Below are 19071 nucleotides of genomic sequence, written 5' to 3'. Positions count from 1 at the left end.
ATACCTGACAGCCAGAGTATATGCGATTACAACACCAAATTACATGTGAATGGGGTGTGCTTGCTATCAAATATGTATATGTGTATGTGTATGTATATATACATATGCATATGCATATGCATCATATACATATATATACATATACATATTCATACACATATACATATATACACATTCAGACCATAGAAGTCTTCATCCTCTAAAGAATGTAGAGTCAGTCAAATGACAAAGGAGAGGATTAGAAATATGCACACTCCTACTGGAACTGCTTTGCCAAAACAGAATTTGAACATTACTAATGAGTGCCAGGAAAAAAAAAAAATGGTCCAATATATTGATTGACAATACTTCAAAGGCAAGAGAGGTAAACTGACTTACTTGAAAGCCAAATGCTGTAGAAAAGCAGTGCCTAGAACGAAGCAGCCTATGGGTCTATTGTCTGTCCACACTGAACGCTTGCTTCTATTGCTACATACACTTTGCTGGACTGCAAAGCAGGATTGCTGAAGAGGAAGTGTCCATGACTGTGGGCATCTCAACCAGGCAGCAGGTGAAATGCACAAGAGCTAAGTTAATGCACCACAGAGTGCTGCTTGGCTGTGAGTGTTGGGAGGAAACCGCACAGAGCTTTCAAAGACAGAAAAGTACTTGGGAGCTTGTTTTAAAGGATCACAAACCTCTGTGTCTTTTCAGCCCCTTTTATGTGCTCTGTGAGAGCACAGAAGGATTTCTATTTCCAGGGCGGGTTTGTGAGTATTAGACCAAGAAAGCTTTTTAAGGAGACAGTGCTCTTCAGTGACAATATGTCAACAAGGCCCAGGGTAGCCCATGAAATGGCCATTTGACTCTCTCTTTCAGCAATCTGACACCAGCTTCAAGACCTCCTCTCTTACTTGTGGGCTCCAAGTACTGCTTACAGACATCTCCTGATGAAGGGAACTATTTCTTACAAACATTAATACGTGCTCCACATCCTTCCTCCTGTGGACTGTCTTCAGACATAACTAAATAAGATTAAAAGCCTCTCTGTGTCTCTATCTCTGTCTCTCTCTGTATCTCTATCGCTGTCTCTGTCTCTCTCTGTCTCTATCTCTGTCTCTCTGTCTCTATCTCTGTCTCTCTGTCTCTATCTCTGTCTCTGTGTTTCTATCTCGGTCTCGGTCTCTGTGTCTCTATCTCTGTCTCTGTTTCTTTCTGTCTCTGTCTCTCTCTGTCTCTATGTCTCTTTCTCTGTCTCTCTCAGTGTCTCTATCTCTGTCTCTGTGTCTCTATCTCTGTCTCTGTTTCTCTCTGTCTCTGTCTCTCTGTATCTCTGTCTCTGTGTCTGTCTCTGTCTCTCTCAGTGTCTCTGTCTCTGTGTCTCTATCTCTGTTTCTCTCTGTCTCTGTCTCTCTCTGTCTCTCTATCTCTGTCTCTGTCTCTCTCTCTCTGGTGTGTGTGTCTATTTCTTTTTTTTTATTTGATGTATTCTTTATTTACATTTCAAATGATTTCCCCTTTTCTGGGTCCCCACTCCCCGCAAGTCCCATAAGCCCTCTTCCCTCCCCCTGTTCCTCCATCTACTCCTTCCCACTTCCCTGTTCTGGTATTCCCCTAGACTGTTGCACTGAGTCTTTCCAGAACCAGGGGCCACTACTCCATTCTTTTTGGACATCATTTAATATGTGGATTATGTCTTGGGTATTCCAAGTTTCTAGGCTAATATCTACTTATCAGTGAGTGCATACCATGATTGATCTTTTGAGACTGGGTTACCTCACTCCATCCATTTGTCTAAGAATTTCATGAATTCATTGTTTCTAATGGCTGAATAGTACTCCATTGTGTAAATATACCACATTTTTTGTATCCATTCCTCTGTTGAGGGACACCTGGGTTCTTTCCAGCTTCTGGCTACTACAAATAGGGTTGCTATGAACATAATGGAGCATGTATCCTTATTGCATGCCAGGGAATCCTCTGGGTATATGCCCAGGAGTGGTATAGCAGGGTTCTCTGGAAGTGTCATGTCCAGCTTTCTGAGGAACCGCCAGACTGATTTCCAAAGTGGTTGCACCATCTTACAATCCCACCAGCAATGGAGGAGTGTTCCTCTTTCTCCACATCCTTGCCAGCACCTGCTCTCTCCTGAGCTTTTGACCTTAGCCATTCTGACTGGTGTGAGGTGAAATCTCAGGGTTGTTTTGATTTGCATTCCCCTAATAATTAATGATGTTGAACATTTCTTAAGGTGTTTCTCAGCCGTCAGAAGTTCTTCATGTGAAAATTCTTTGTTTAGCTTGGTACCCCACTTTTTAATGGGGCTATTTGGTTCTCTGGGTTCTACCTTCTTGAGTTCTTTGTATATATTAGATATTAGCCCTCTGTCAGATTTAGGGTTGGTGAAGATCCTTTCCCAATCTATTGGTTGATGTTTTGTCCTTTTGACAGTGTCCTTTGCCTTACAGAAACTGTAGTTTTATGAGGTCCCATTTGTCAATTCTTGATCTTAGAGCATAAGCTATTGGTGTTCTATTCAGGAACTCTCAGTGTCTCTATCTCTGTCTCTGTGTCTCTATCTGTCTCTGTTTCTCTCTGTCTCTCTGTCTCTCTGTCTCTCTTTCTCTGATTTGTATGTCTATTTCTATCTCTGTCTTTCTGTTTCTATTTGTCTCTTTTTGTCTCTGTCTGTCGGTCTCCCTCGCTCTGTGTGTGTGTGTGTGTGTGTGTGTGTGTGTGTGTGTGTTTGTGTGCATGTGCGTGTGCGTGTGCGTGTGCGTGTGCGTGTGCGTGTGCGTGTGTGTGTGTGTGTGTGTGTGTGTGTGTGTGTGTGTGTGTGTGTGCATGTTTGTCTGTCTGTCAGTCAAATGACCAAAATGTTTTCATCCAATTAATACAGACTCTGGCATTTGCTTTAAGGTTGCTGTTTGGGAAGAGTTCCGTTGTTAAGCTTACCTTCACCTCTAAGTTATCTGAGCTTACCACAGTCCATTAAGGTTGTCATTTTGTCTAGGGACCACGGGCAAAGGCTGACAGGTAAAGTTTCACCCTTATCTCTGTCTGATCAGGAGAAGAAGTCTAGCCAGTATCTCTCTAGCTTCAAGCTGATTATTGGCCTCCCACTCACACAAAGGGGGATATCTTCTCTCCACACCTGAAGGCATGTGAGGTTCAATTTGTGTGGTACTTATGGACTTGCTAAAAGGGATGGCTGGCTGTTTCCCTAATCTGCGTGTTTGTGTTTGTCCTCGTAGGGAATGCACAATAAAGACGCTAAAGCATAAGCTCTCAGGGGTTTGTATTGGACAAGAACAGCTGCTGACAAGACGGGGGATAAGGCCATTGCACATCTGTACTTTACCACCCTCAGAGAGGCCCTCTGAAATGACAAGAAGGTGTCATTTCCAAAGGTCTGGGTTAAAACGGACATATGCAGGGAAAGGCTTTCCACGTTCTCATTTGAAATAGTCCATCTCATTTGAAATATTCTTCCTTTTTGGAAAACAATGTGCTGCTCAGCATACAGATACTGTTAAGTAGCCTATACTCACAGTATAATCTCAAACTCATGGATGGACACAAAAAGAACCAGGATGATAGAATTTTAATATTTGTCAGATTTATAAAAGAAAAGCTATTAGAGTTTGGGTTCCTGAAATCCCGAGAAGAAATTTGGCACCGAGGGAAGGAAGAGCCTTTCAATGCAAGGATTTTCCTTTCTTGCCTATCTCTGTTTTAGATGCATGATTTCAATATAAAATTTTGTGACATTTTTTTCCTTTTACTGAAAATACTTTTCTTCTTCATACATAGTATATACTGGTTATGGTTTCTCTCTCCTCTACTCCTCCCAGCTTCTTCCCATCTGTGTCTACTCCCATTGTCTATCATGATACTAAAATAAAATAAGATAAAACAAAAACTAATACAGAATAGGAAAAAATAAAAAGAAGGAAAAGAGCCCAAGAGAAGCTATAAGAATTGGAAACCCACTTATTTCCTTACTAAGAATTCCATGAAATGCAAAATAATATATGTGCAAAGAACTTGTATGGTAAAAAGAAAGAAGAAAATATATATAATAAAGTAAACATAAGATTAAAATAATAAGAAAAATCTAAAAGAAAAAGAATGAACCCTAACATGACATTATGAGACAAGGAACCACAAAAATTATTTTGAGTTTTTTTTCTGTTGGCAATCTACTACTGGGCATACAACCTACCTTAAAAGTCTTTTGTTTCCAGAGGGTCCTTCCGGTTTCCTTCTGCACTTCGGAGATGATCCTGTGCCACAGCACTCCATACCCAAATTCCTCCCTAGAGAACTGGTCTCCTAGGAATACTGACACACAGGCTTGCAGAAGGGACAAGCCACAATCAGAGACACCAAGATCACCTAACACCAGAAATAACTAGATGGTGAGAGGCAAGGGCAAGAACATAAGCAACAGAAACCAAGGCTACTTGACATCATCAGTTCTCCCAGTTCTCCTACCACAGTGAGCTGGATACCCCGACACACCAGAAAAGCAAGACTTTTAATTAAAATCACATCTTATAATAATGATAGGGGACTTTAAGAAGGATATAAATAACTTTCTTAAAGTTACACAGGAAAACACAGGTCAACAGGTAGAAGACCTCAAAGAGGAAACATAAAAATCCCTTAAAGAACTATAGGAAAATACAAACAGTTGAAGGAATTGAACAAAACCATCCAGAGTCTAAAAATGGAAATAGAAACAATATAGAAATCAGAAAGGGAGACAACCCTAGAGTTAGAAAACCTAGGAAAGAAATCAGGAGTCATAGAGGCAAGTATCATCAACAGAATACAGGAGATAGAAGAGAGAATCTCAGGTGCAGAAGACACCATAGAAAACATTGATACAACAGTCAAAGAAAATGCAAAATGAAAAAATCTCCTAACCTAAAACATCCAGAAAATTCAGGACACAATGAGAAGACCAAACCTAAAAATAATAGATATAGAAGAGAGTAAAGATTCCCAACTTAAAGGCCAGTAAATATCTTCAACAAAATTATAGAAGGAAACTTCCCTAAACTAAAGAAAGAGATGCCTATGAACATGCAAAAGGCCTACAGAACTCCAAATAGACTGGACCAGAAAAGAAATTCCTCCCATTACATAATAATCAGAACACCAAATGCATAAAACAAAGAAAGAATATTAAAAGCTATAAGGGGAAGAACTCAAGTAACATATAAAGGCAGACCTACCAGAATAACACTAGACTTCTCACCATAAACTATGAAAGATAGAAGATTCTGGGCAGATGTCATACAGACCCTAAGAGAACACAAATGCCAGGCCAGACTACTATACCTAGCAAAACTCTCAATTAACATAGATGGAGAAATCAAAATATTCCATGACAAAAACAAATTTACACAGTATCTATTCCACAAATCTACAAAGGACAATAGATGAAAAACTCCAACACAAGGAAGGAAACTACACCCTAGAAAAAGCAAGAAAGTAATCGGCTTTCAACAAACCCTAAAGAAGATAGCCACACAAACATAAAAATAGCATCAAAAATAACAGGAATCAACAATCACTACTCCTTAATATCTCTTAACATCAATAGACTCAATTCCCCAATAAAAAGACATAGACTAATAGACTGGGTATTTAAACAGGATCCAGCTTTTTGCTACATACAGAAAATGCACCTCAGTCTCAAAGACAGTCACTACATCAGTCCTGGAAAACAATTTTCTAAGCAAATGATCCCAAGAAACAAGCTATAGTAGCCATTCTAATATCGAATAAAATCAACTTTCAACCAAATGTTATCAAAAAGGATAAGGAAGTACACTTCATACTCATCAAAGGCAAAATCTTTCAAGAAGAACTCTCAATTCTGAACATCTATGCTCTAAATGCAAGGCCACCCACATTCACAAAAGAAACTTTACTAAAGCTCATAACATGCATTGTACCTCACACAATAATAATGGGAGGCTTCAGTGCCCCTCTCATCAATGGACAGATCATGGAATCACAAACTAAACAAAGACACAGTGAAACTAACAGAAATTATGGACCAAATGGATATAACAGATATCTGTAGACCATTTTATGCTAAAACAAAAGAGTATACCTTTTTGTCAGCACAAAACAGGCCTCAACAGATACAAGAAGATTGAAATAATCCCATGCATTCTATCATATTACCATGGACTAAGGCTGGTTTTCAAAAACAACAGAACACCCACATACATATGGAAGCTGAACAATGCCCTAGTCAGTGTTAACTTGGTCAAGGAAGAAAGAAAGAAAGAAAGAAAGAAAGAAAGAAAGAAAGAAAGAAAGAAAGAGAGAGAGAGAGAGAGAGAGAGAGAGAGAGAGAGAGAGAGAGAGAGAGAGAGAAAGAAAGAAAAAGAAAGAAAGGAAGGAAGGAAGGAAGGAAGGAAGGAAGGAAGGAAGAAAGAAAGAAAGAAAGAAAGAAAGAAAGAAAGAAAGAAAGAAAGAAAGAAAGAAAGAAAGAAAGAAAGAAAGAAAGAAAGAAAGAAAGAAAGAAAGACTTTTTCAGAATTTAATGAAATTAAATACCCAAACATATGGGACACAATGAAAACAGTTATAAGAGGAAAACTCATAGCTCTGAGTGCCTCCAAAAAGAAACTGGAGAGAGCAAACATTAGCAGGTTGACAACACCTCTGAAAGCTCTAGAACAAAAAGAAGCAAATGCACCCAAGAGGAGCAGACCACAGTAAATAACCAAATTCAGGGCTAAAATCAACCAAGTAGAAACAAAAAGAACTACTCAAAGAATCAACAAAATCAGGAGCTGGTTCTTTGAGAAAAGTCAATAAGATTGATAAATCCTTATCCAGACTAATCAGAGGTTACACAGACAGTAAATGGTGCCAGGTACAAGAGTAACAGAACTGTGCTCTTTTCTGTTTTTGTTTTTTTTTCTTTAATGGAGAGTGCTGGATGTCTCTACAATTTTGTTCGAATGACTGCAGAACCTGGAAAAGCTATTGCTGCTGTTGCTGCTGTTGCTGTATAACATACTGTTATTATTGGTCATATATATGTGTGTGTATATATATATACACACACATATATATGTACATATACAATTTGAATCTTTGGAAACTTTAGCTGTGCTGCGAACTTTGGAAAAAAGTAGGCCAGTTTACTGTGTTGAGTTGGCATTGTACAGAAATTAATAGCCATATTGGTCTAGAAATGTTGACCTTAATTTTTTTCCCATTTGTACAGGGTTAGTGCACTATATTAAATGTGTAAGGTCGTATCTTTGTGGGTTTGATTACAAAAACTAATAAAGTCTTCTCTAACTAATGGGAAAAAAAAGAATTGTTTGTTTCCCCAGTGAGACTCTCTTGGAGTACACTATATTTTCATTTGCTAGTGGTTAGGAACTGGAGATTTCTCCTGGGTTAGGTATGAAGGAGTGTGTCCATTTTGTCTTTCATTTGTAGGACCTCATCTGGTACAAACCTGTGCAGGCTCTGTGCACACTGCCAATCTCTGTGAGTTCATACATGTATGGATCATGATTTAAGGGACCTCATTTTCATGGTATCCTCCGTCTTTGTCTTAGTTGGGGTTTCTATTCCTGCACACACATCATGACCAAGAAGCAAGTTGGGGAGGAAAGGGTTCATTCAGCTTACAGTTCCACACAGCTGTTCATCACCAACGGAAGTCAGGACTGGAACTCAAGCAGGTCAGGAAGCAGGAGCTGATGCAGAGGCCATGGAGGGATGTTTCTTACTGGCTTGCTTCCCCTGGCTTGCTCAGCCTGCTCTCTTATAGAACCCAGGACCACCAGCCCAGGGATGGCACTGCCCACAAGGGGCCCTCCCTACTTGATCACTAATGGAGAAAATGCCCAACAGCTGGATCTCATGGAGGCACTTCCCCAACTGAAACTCCTTTCTCTGTGATAACTCCAGCCTGTGTCAAGTTGACACACAAAACCAGCCAGTACAATCCTCTTGGGTCTTACACTTTTTCTGCCTTTTCTTCCTTGGGGTGCCTCAGCCTTCTGAGTGGGGAGACCTTTCATTTAGGTTTGAGCATTCCAATTTCTCTGTATAATGTCAAGCTGTGGGTCTCTGTATTTGTTTCTATCTTTTGCAGGAGTAATCTTCTCTGATGATGGCTGAGCAAGGCACTCACTGATCAGATATAGAAGAAAGTCATTGAAAGTCTTTTTCTTAACAGTAATATTTGGTTTTATCCTAGGGCTCTCGGCTATCTAGTTTCAGATCGTTGGTTACCGAAGCATTGTCAGGCATGGTTTCTCACTAAGTGGGTGTTCACATTTCTCTTTAGGTAGCACGCAGAATACCTTCAAGTATCAAAACACTATGCTGTAGGTTTGAAGGCTCTGTGTAAGTCTTCCCCATGTCCACATGAGCTGCAGGTGTTGTCCTTAGCAATGGAGCCTTGCTGTCAATTAGGAGAGAGCCACCTATAGTCTTGGCAATAACCTGAGTTGTTTGGGGATTCCCCTGGGACCTCTTTGGACAGAAACTCAGTTGGAGGTGACCCAGTCCTGGTACTAAAAACTTCATTTTATGACAAGAAATTTTCAGTCAGAGCTTTGTTTCTCCCTCTGTTTGGCTATTTCATTTAGAACACCTTCATATATATATATATATATATATATATATATATATATATATATATATATATATATATATATATATTCTCTCTATATATTTATATATATATTCTCTTCTACTAGGTTTCCTTACTATCTTTCAAATGGACTTTAGTTTTAGCAGTCTCTCCATATTCCCCTCTTTTCTCCTCCTCTCCACTTGAGCCTCCTGTTCCAGTCCTTCCATTCACCCACTGTTTACGAAAAAGTGAGAAATTACCTCAATTTTCTTAATTTAGTTTTTGATCAGACCATTGTGCTATGGAGCTGCTATGTCGAGTTTTCAGACAATGAATATGAAATAAAAATTAAACTATATTTCTGGCTTGAATTGCTAACAGCATATTCCAATATCTGTGAATTTTTATTATATTTATTTAATAGCATTACCAAAATAAAATAACTAGCAATAATATCAATTATGATTATTTCGCTATTATTGTCATTTAGTACAATGTCCACATCTTTCATAAGACAATACATTATATTTATTAATTTCTTAGTTTATAGAGACAAGGCATGAAGCTCAGATGCACCACTGAACTTGACAAGATAAAGGTGGAAGTTTGTATCAATTATTTCTAATAGTTACTAAACAATTATTCACTTAAGAACAGTATCAGAGAGAAAGTGAAAAAAAGATGAATACAGCGGAAAAACAATACTTTTATCTCTTGAGTTGTTTTCCTATTTGACAGTTCCAAAAATAGACCTAAAGGCTGACACATAAAAAAAGAAAAGCCACATGACTATTTAACTTTTTTAAGCATGTGTGACAAAGTAAGTGACTGTAAGAAAGCCAATGTATCCTTTTTAAATCACTTTCTTGGCCTCCAATAGACCTCTGTTATGAAAAGATTGTAGCAAAGGCTCAGAGTTGCCCTTAGCACATGCTGCATCAAATACTTAAAGTCAGGCGAAGAAGAAAGCACAAATAAATACAACAAAAGCTTTGGTTTAGAGCTTGTTTTCTATAAAATTACAGTTCATGTAGCTTTTTATCCCAGTGGTAAATGCCAAGTTTTTGTCTGAATAAAATGATTTCAATCAATTTTCAGTAATCTACTTCTCAGAGCACTTCCTATCTTATTCTAAAGATTTGGCTTGTTAATTCTAAAAATGGGGACACACAGTTCACACTAGCGCAGACCTGCAGAAATAAAGTGTGGAACTCTCTCAGGCGAGAGCTACAAGGACATCCCCTGTGTGCATGGACGGGGCTTTTCAATAGAGGAATAGAAGCCCCCTTCACAATGAATTGAGGGGATCTATTTGTGGTTTCATAGACACGGGTTTGAAAGCTCCCAATTGTGGTTTCAGTATCAAAATAATGAAGTGTCAATGGTATTTCTTGTTGCAGTAAAGAATTAATTAAACAACGGCTGTAATGATCTGGCTTCTAATAATGCTGTTTCTGACACAAGACCCTTTTACCTTGGTTCTGAATTGTTTGAATCCTTGGGAATGCTTTGTTGTAAATACTCATCTTGCTTCCCCATGTGTGATATGAGTTTCTATGATCATAGGATTACAATTATCTCCTTACTCCTTTCAGAGAATTTGTATAGCTCTATGAATAAGAGAAACGCAAAGAATTTTGCAGATACTCTGCTCGCCCGAGCCACTGTGAACACTGATGCCCCTTATTTTGTTCAAACAGCAATACCTTTCAGAGAAACCGTCAGGCCAAGGAAAACTTCAAGCCATACCTAAAGACAAGGTACAAGGACACCAATGGAACTCACTTATGGAAGTCAAGTGACCTTTTCCCAATATGCCTTCTTTTATCTAATAATTACTTTAAAGAGTTCCAGTGAAATCAAATGTTAATGCACTGAAAATATTTTATATGAAAATTTCTGATAATCTAATTATCAGCTTCCTAAATTGTGGGTTGCAAACATATGGTGTTTGCACTTTTAAAAATGTGCACATTTTTTAAAAAAAGATTAACAAAGGTTAATTATTTCTAAATACATGTTGACCAAAATTAACGAACAGCCAAATGTATGGTGAATCTGAGGTGTTTGAGGCTGTCTGGCCCATGCTGCATCATGAGGTTTCTGCGTGTGAAACTGATGCTCCAATTTGAATGTTTGTATCTCCCTTCAAATACCATATGTTGAAATCTAACCAATAAAATGATGATATTTGAAGGTGGAACCTTAAGAGATGATAAAGCCGTGATGTGACCCATTTCTCTTTTCATTATATGAAGACAGAGTGAACTGGGAAACCAGCCCTCCCCACATACGAACCTCCTAGAATCTCGATCTTGAATTTCCCTTATCTGAGAACCATGGGTAATGAATTTCTAATGTCTAGACCTCACCTTGTCTACACAGTATTATTCTATAGCAGCTCAAATAGACAAATACCCTTGTTTTCTGCTCTTGGCTTAAAATAGAATGAATGTTCTGAAGTAGATGAAGTTCAAAGGAGAATCAGAAAACCATTTGCCCTTGCCTATGCCATGGCATGAAGAAGGTTTTTTTTTTTCCAAATATAATTTCAAAGCTAAAAAATTGAAAACAGAGAAATTTGACTTCAGCTTTTTTTCTTTTTCTGTGATTCTATCCTCTTTACTCTGATGGTAAATATCATGTTTTAGTATGCTAGGCTTGTAAAACCAAAATTATTTTTTATCTTGTCTAAGCCATGAAGAGGTTATTCCTACCTTGAATGTAGCCTATCAGCTGGCCCAAGAAGGACCACGTCCATCTTACAGTTGGTCTGTTCTTTAAAAATCTCTGATTGTTGCAATATATTTCACTGCCCCAGCAATTCTGATAGGGTAATGGATCACGAGATTAAATGGGATAACTGCTAAATTCTGCTTTTATATGAAACTCTTGTCTGGACATCTGTTGCAAAATCAAGCCTTGCTCTAACCCAGGCAGGACATGAGTCTATTTGGCTTCCCAAAATTATAACTGTATTTTTTGCCTTCATAATCCTTTGGCTAACAATACCTGGGGCCTTACTTTTAGAACTTTCTCTGATTTGATCCTGGACAATCCCTTATTAATACAAAGGCCCTAATTTACCAAAACCAAACTTGAGTCCAACTGGTGAATCTGAATGATTGGAGACCCACAATATTGACCTTCTGATCTCCTGATCCCTCTCCCTGCTGTCTCAGAGGACCTTGTCACTGAAGGACAATCTTATGGTCCAGGTCAAAGAACAATTATGTTTATTCAGGTTAATGTGGAAAAGGGAATCTGCCAGATTCAAAAAGAAAGTATTGCATGAGATCCCTTAATGTGTGATTAGGAAACTTTTTTCAAATAAATTATAATAATGAAAATGGTTATAGTAGTCTGGGTAGGTAATGAAGCCCTGGGGATTAGGAAAAACACGGGGTGGGGGAGGATTCAGGAAATGAACAGCAAGTAGTGCGTGTGTATAATAAGCAGTTCAGCTTCTGGCGTGCAGCATGAGAACTCAAATCAGTAAGATCACATTAGTGACTTTTATTTGTTAAAAAACCAACTCTAGTGGTCATTGTCCCCCAAAAAAGTAAGTGAAATGTTAGCTGTTAGTTGCTTGGCTGTGGTTAATCTTGTTTCTGTTCCTGTGTCCTGTTGCATCCTGCTGCAAAATGCAAACCCAGTAACATTTTCTTTCTTTAAAAAAAATTTTTTTTTCCATTTGGTTCAAAGCGGTCTTTTCTTTTGAATGTTGTTTTCAGGCTCTAAAAAGGATGCCAGGCCATTAAACCGAACAGCAATATGAAAGGGAGAGGCATCACTAAGTACCAGCCCTCTAAACAGGAGGATCACTCAAAGCAAGTGGAACAAGTGGGCCTTGATCTCTCTTCCAACTCAGGATCTGCCAGAAAGAAAAATCACTGACTTTTTCTCAGATTTAGAAAAAAAATACTAATACTGTATTTTCGCAGGGCTGTACCGTGAAAGGCTTCTGGTCGCTTTTCTTACTCCATAAGATGTACCGTCTTCACTTTGTTCCTACTCTAACTACACAGCATTGCTGAAATCGTTAATGAATGACCAGGACACATGGTTTGACAGAGTGTGTAAAGCTTGCCACGGTGTTACCATGAAACCTCGGAAAACCTCGGCATCAAGAAGTTATTGTGTGTGTCATTGATACTTACTCTATATTTTTTCTTTTATGGTTTGCCTCATACATAACATACAGATATTACAAATGGCAAAGCCCCTAAGTCTATATTTAGTGAATAAGCTGACTGTTCTTTAAAACATTAAAAGATCTTGCTTTTGTAGGTGAGCCCCATGAGAATATTGGGTGTTTCTACTTACAACGTCAAGAAAGAAAATAATTTTCTAGAAGATTCTAGAGAAATTACACAATTTTCACTGTTAAAGATTACTCCTTTTTTAAGATTACCTACATGTATTTACTTATATAATGGTAGTTATTCCTTGTGAGTTTTTAAGTTGCAGTTTTAGAGTTTACCAACTAATATGCATTTCGTTTTTTATCAAAAATAAACATCTGGCAGCAGCTGTGTTAGTATCAGCTGTGACAGTGACCCCTACTCCACCTTGGAAAGAGCCTGCCCACTGAAGGCAGACCTTTGGGGTTAGCCTTGAAGATGGCTCTTTTCAGTTCAAAGGACATGGGGGATTCAAATTCTGAAGGCTGGGCAGATTAAAGAAAGCCCAGGAAACCCTTCTTAGTTGGAAGGAATTGAACGAGACTTGATATTTAATTTCCATGATCAAAATAATCCATGCCTTTTCCAGACATGTATGGCCAATGGTGTGTGTGTGTGTGTGTGTGTGTGTGTGTGTGAGCTTGTATATGCATATGCATGTGTGTGTGTGTGTGTGCATGCATGTGTGTATTTGTATATATGTATAGGTGGGGGTTTGTACATGTATGTATGTGCATGTGTGTATGCACATGTGCATGTGTGTGTTCATGCACATATGTACGTGGGTTTTTGTGTATGTGTGTATGTGCATATATGTGTTCATCTGTCTATGTCTCGGTCTCTCTCTCTGTCTCTGTCTCTGTCTCTCTCTCTTCAATGTATATTTATCATTCATAATTTATAATGCTGGGTTTCTTAAAAAAAGTATTTTTCAAGTAGATCTTGACACATGGTCCCACTATTTAGCTCAAGCTAGCCCTAAACTTACAATTTCTTCGACCCCAAGCTTCCTGAGTGCTGGGATTACAGCTGTGTGCTACCATGTCCAGCTATACATTTAATGTGTTCTACATATTTTCTAGATATTAATTATTTTTTGGAAAATTTATACTATATGTTCCAACCACCATTTCCCCTACCCCCATCTCCTCCCAAATACAGCCCCACCTCTTCCCTCACCTAACTCCATGACTTCTTTCTTTATTTCTTTAGAGAACAGAGGCAAAAAAAAATTTAAACAGAATAAAAAACTAAAAATCATAAGAAATATGCACACAAAGGCAGATACACACAAAACAAACCCCATAAAAGCACAAACTCAGAACCTATAATATTCAAGCAAATGGCCAGTAATTTTTTAAATGCCCAAACAAAGTAATAATCGACAAAAATAATCGACAAAAAATATCACTAAGTTCCATTTGTGTTGGCAATATTCTCTTGGTCACGGGGCCTACCTGTAATGTGGTTATACTCAAAACTAATTTCTCATTTGAAAGTGGTTGTCAATGGAAGATAATATCTTCATTAGGGAAAGGAGTTCCTTTCTTCTTCTTTATCGCAGTGCTTGGACTCTGTCTGACTTGAACTTGTACAGGCCTTGTATATACTGCCACAGCCACTGTGAGTTCATATGTGTGTCTGTCTGTTGTGTCTGGAAGATACTGTTTCCTTGGAGTCATTCATTTCTTCTGTCTCTTAAAAGTCTTTCTGTCTCTTTTTCTGCATTGTTCCCTGAGCTCTATAAGGAGGGATTTGATCAAGACATGCCATTGAGGACTGAGTGCCCTGAAGTCTCGGGCTGCATATTGTCCATTTGTGGGTCTCTGTATTGTTACCCACTTACTAAAAAAGGAACCTTCTCTGATGATGGATGAGACACTGATCTGTGGGTAAAGCAGAATGTCGTTAGAACTCACCTTATCTTCCCTTAGCAGAACATCAGTGTTTGGTTTTCCCCTAGTCCCGTGACCTACCTAGTCTTAGGTTCTTTACCACATAAGCAGTGTCAGACATGGGTTCCATCTTGTGGAATAAGCCTGAAATAGATAGTGGTGGGTTACTTCCACATTTGTGCCACAATTGTACTAGCTTATGAATGCAGGTCACCATTGTTGACTGTATGGTTTCTGAGTTGGTAGTTACCTTTCTCCTCTAATAGCATGCAGAATACCTTCTAGTTCTATGAACACTAGTACATGGGGGGGGGGGGGGCTCTAGTTTGGCATTAGCTTGACTTTGCTCTGTTCAACTAGATATATAAAAGTGTTATTATCAGCAATTAGGGCCTTGCCATCAGGTTTTGGGAAGACCAACCACTAGCCTTGGCATTATCCTGAGATGCTTAGAGGTTTCCATGGAACCCCTTGGTCAACAACTTGATTAGATATGAAGCTTTACAAGTACTGAAAGCATCGTTTAGTGAATAGAGATGTCCTGTGGGAGCAATTTCTCCTGTCATTTGATTTATATGTCATTCATATCTGTATAGTCTTTAATAAATTTCTATAGTAGGTTTCCATATGATCCCTCAAATGGTCTTAACATTACTCGCCTTTCCTCATATTCCTGCCCTTATGTCCCTGTCCCCTAGTTATATCCTCCTGCCCCACTCTCCCCATCCCCCCATTTCTCCATAATCTCTATTCTATTTCACCTTCCTTTGGAGATAGTTCCATTCCCTATAGTCCTTGGATTTATACCAAACCTCGATAATTATATACATTTAGCATGCCTATCACAGGTTTAAAAGCTAGCATCCATGTATTAGAGAATATATACCAACAGTTGTCTTTTAGAATCTGGATTACCTCACTCAGAATGACATTTTTCAAGAACCATCCACTTACCTGCAAGTTTTATTACTTCATGGTTTTAACAGCTAAATAGTATTCTGTTTTATAAATATATTACATTTCCTTACGCATCCATCTGTTATTGAACAGTAGGCTGTTTCTAATTTGTCAGGAGTCCTTATAGGAGAGGTTAATAACTAGCAGGTGATCTTCCTGAGACAAGTCCAACTCTGGTAGGCAAGGCCCAAGAGAAATCCATTTTAGGAAAGATTCTTGCTATTAATATGTTTTTCCTGTTATTATTACACATATATAACAATCACTGGTTATAAGCCCACCCTTTTGAGAAGATCTCTGCAGACCTATAAAGATGTACTAGCTTTTAGTGAAGTCATATAGACAAATAGATAATAATTCTATAAAATTCCTGATTTGCTTCAAGTAACTTTAGGAAGAAAGTTTTTAGAGATGTTCTTAGTTGCTAGAAAGTTGTAACAAAGTTAGAATAAAGAATAGAATGTGCCCACTCCTCAGAATAGTAAGTAAAGGCTGCATAATAAGAAATACAATTATGAGCTTTCATAATCACAGTAAAAAGACAAACTTGTGACAATTTTGTGTTCAAGGAAAAACATTTAGGTCCAAGGATAAAGTCACAGGTGTGCACTATGATAAGGCAAGGCCATATAAAAATTGTTGCTTTGAGCTTTTAATGTGTATATTATAATGAAACTCCACATTGAACTTAATGTCAACATCCTTCTGTAGCTTCCATTTTATGTAACATTTTTATCTCTGAGGTAATTTTCTAAAGAACTTTTTGTCTAACAAGGCATTAAAAGACCAGTAAAAGGGAATAAAGGGGTTGGTTGATTGGTTTGGCTTGGGAAGCTTTGCCTCCTGCATCCATCTCTCCTTCCATCCATCCATCCATCCATCCATCCATCCATCCATCCATCCATCCATTCATTCATCCATCCAAATGTGTATGTCTGTTTGTCTATATGTTTATGTGTAGGGTATTAGTGTAATATGTGTAAGGATGCATGAATACTTGTGGAGTTGATTGTAGCAGATGGTTGGGCCTGGCCAAAGTATGTGTATATGAAGGATTGAATGTATATGTGTCTGTCCTTTTTTACCTGTACACAGCATCTTTTTAAAAAATATTTATTTATTTTATTATGTGAGTACACTGTAACTGTCTTCAGACACACCAGAAGAGGGCACCAGATCTTATTACAGATGGTCATGAGCCACCATGTGGTTGCTGGGAATTGAACCCAGGAACTGTGGAAGAGTAGTCAGTGCTCTTAACCACTGAGCCATCTCTCCAGCCCTTAAAACCATTGTCTTAGTTGGGGTTTTATTGTTGTGGTGTACACAGCATCTTAATTCTTTTCCTCTCCTTACTCTCTGGTTCACAAAGAGTTAACCAGCCAAGCCAGTAAAGGGGTCCTGACTGCCTGGCCAGGAAAAGGAGTACTAGCAATAAATCCGTTCACTTAATTCCCTACTGCTAAAGAGTATGTGTTAATTGTCAGACATTAGTGCTTATTAAAGAACAAGTAATAAAGAGTTAAGTCTGTAGCACTTAACAAAGTAAACGGTGTTTCCTTAGTGCTTATTTAAGAATAAAGAGTTTAAAGCACAGAGTTATAATGTTTAATAAAGCACAGAGTTAGAGAAAAAAGAAATCAGTGGGTTTTTTTCTTTTTAACAATAAAATAAGCAAGAAACTTTTTAGAATCTTTTAGACATTATCAGCAGGCATTCAGTATAGTTAGAGTACTGAATAATTCTAGGAAGGCCTGAGACCATCAGTCTTTAAAACTACATCTGGAGACCATCAGTCTTTAAAGCAATGTCTGACACTATGTCCCTTTACAGGCCAAGCAGGCTGCTGGCATCACTAACTTCCGGCTATTATGAATAAAGCCACAATGAACACGGATGAGCAAATGTCTCTATAGTCCCATGTAGAGCCCTTTTGGCTTGAACCCAAGAACAGTACAGCTGAATCTTTTTTTTAAAAAAAAAATCTTTAGTCTACACTTTATCCTCCTCCTGGTCCACCTTCCAACTGTTCCATACCCCTCACCCATACCTCTTCCTCCCTCTCCCACTCCAAAGAGGATGTCCTCACCTCACCCCTAACCCCACCCCATCAGGCCTCCCCACTCCCTGGGGTCTCTAGTCTCTCAAGGGTTAGATGTATCTTCTCTGACTGAGCCCAGATCTGGCAGTCCTCTGCTGTATATGTGTTGGGGGGTGGGGTGGGGGCTCATATCAGCTGCTGTATGCTGCCTGGTACCAACTCTCAGTGTCTGAGAGATCCCGGGGGTCCAGGTTAGTTGAGACCACTGGTTCTCCTACAGGGTCACCCTCCTCCTCAGCTTCTTCCAGATTTTCTCTAATTCGACCACAGGGTTCAGGAACTTCTGTCCATTGGTTGGTTGTAAATATCTTCATCTGACTCTTTCATCTGCTTGTTGGGCCTTTCGGAGGGCAGTCATGATAGGTTCCTGTTTGAAAACACACCACAGCATGAGTAATAGTGTCAGGCCTTGGGGCCTCCGCCTGAGTTGTATCTCAATTTGGGCCTATCCCTAGACTTCTTTTTCCTCAGGCTGTTCTCCATTTTTGTTCCTGCAGTTCTTTCAGTCAGGATCAATTCTGGGTCAGAGTTTTTGGCTGTGGGATGGCAACCCCATTCTTCTCCTTGACTCCCTGTCTTTTTACTGGAGGTGGACTCTACAATTTCCCTCTCCCCACTGTAGGGCATTTCATCTATGTCTCTCACCTCCCAGATCTCTGGTACATTCTAGAGAGTCCCCCCACTGCCTACTTCCTGAGGTTGCCTGTTTCAATTCTTTCTGTTGGCCCTCAGGGCTTCAGTCATGCTCACCCCTCCCCAACCCCAACAGCTGGACCCTAAGCAGGTCTAGTTTGCTTTCTGAGGAACCTCCACACTAATTTCCATAGTGGCTGTATATGTTTTTGCTAAGTGTTATCCTTTCCCATATTCTCACAGTATGAGCTGTCATTTGTTTTATTCATCTTAGCTATTCTGACAGATGTAAGATGAAATCTCAAAGTAGTCTTGAGCTGCATTTCCCTGTTGACTAAGTATCACTGGACTGTCTTGACTGGCCAGCTCCCAATAATTACACAGAGACCTTTTATTATTAATTAATACTAAGGCCTTATAGCTTAGGTTTGTTCCCAACTGGCTCATATAACTTAATAACCTATTTATACTAATCCATCTTTGCCATGTGACCTATTTCCTCTAATTTAATCCCCATACATCTGATTTCCTCCTGCTCTGGCTGACGAATGCCTCTCACCTGATTCTTTCCCAGAGTTCCTGTCTCTGCCCAGAAGTCCTGACGTCCCTTTTCTGCCTAGCTATAGGCAGTCAGATTTTTATTAAAGCCAACCAGAGAATGATTTAGGCAGGAGAGGAAAGACAGAGATA

Source organism: Apodemus sylvaticus, chromosome 19, assembly GCF_947179515.1.
Source record: "Apodemus sylvaticus chromosome 19, mApoSyl1.1, whole genome shotgun sequence".
Classification (NCBI taxonomy): domain Eukaryota; kingdom Metazoa; phylum Chordata; class Mammalia; order Rodentia; family Muridae; genus Apodemus; species Apodemus sylvaticus.
Note: the sequence above shows the minus strand (reverse complement) of the source record.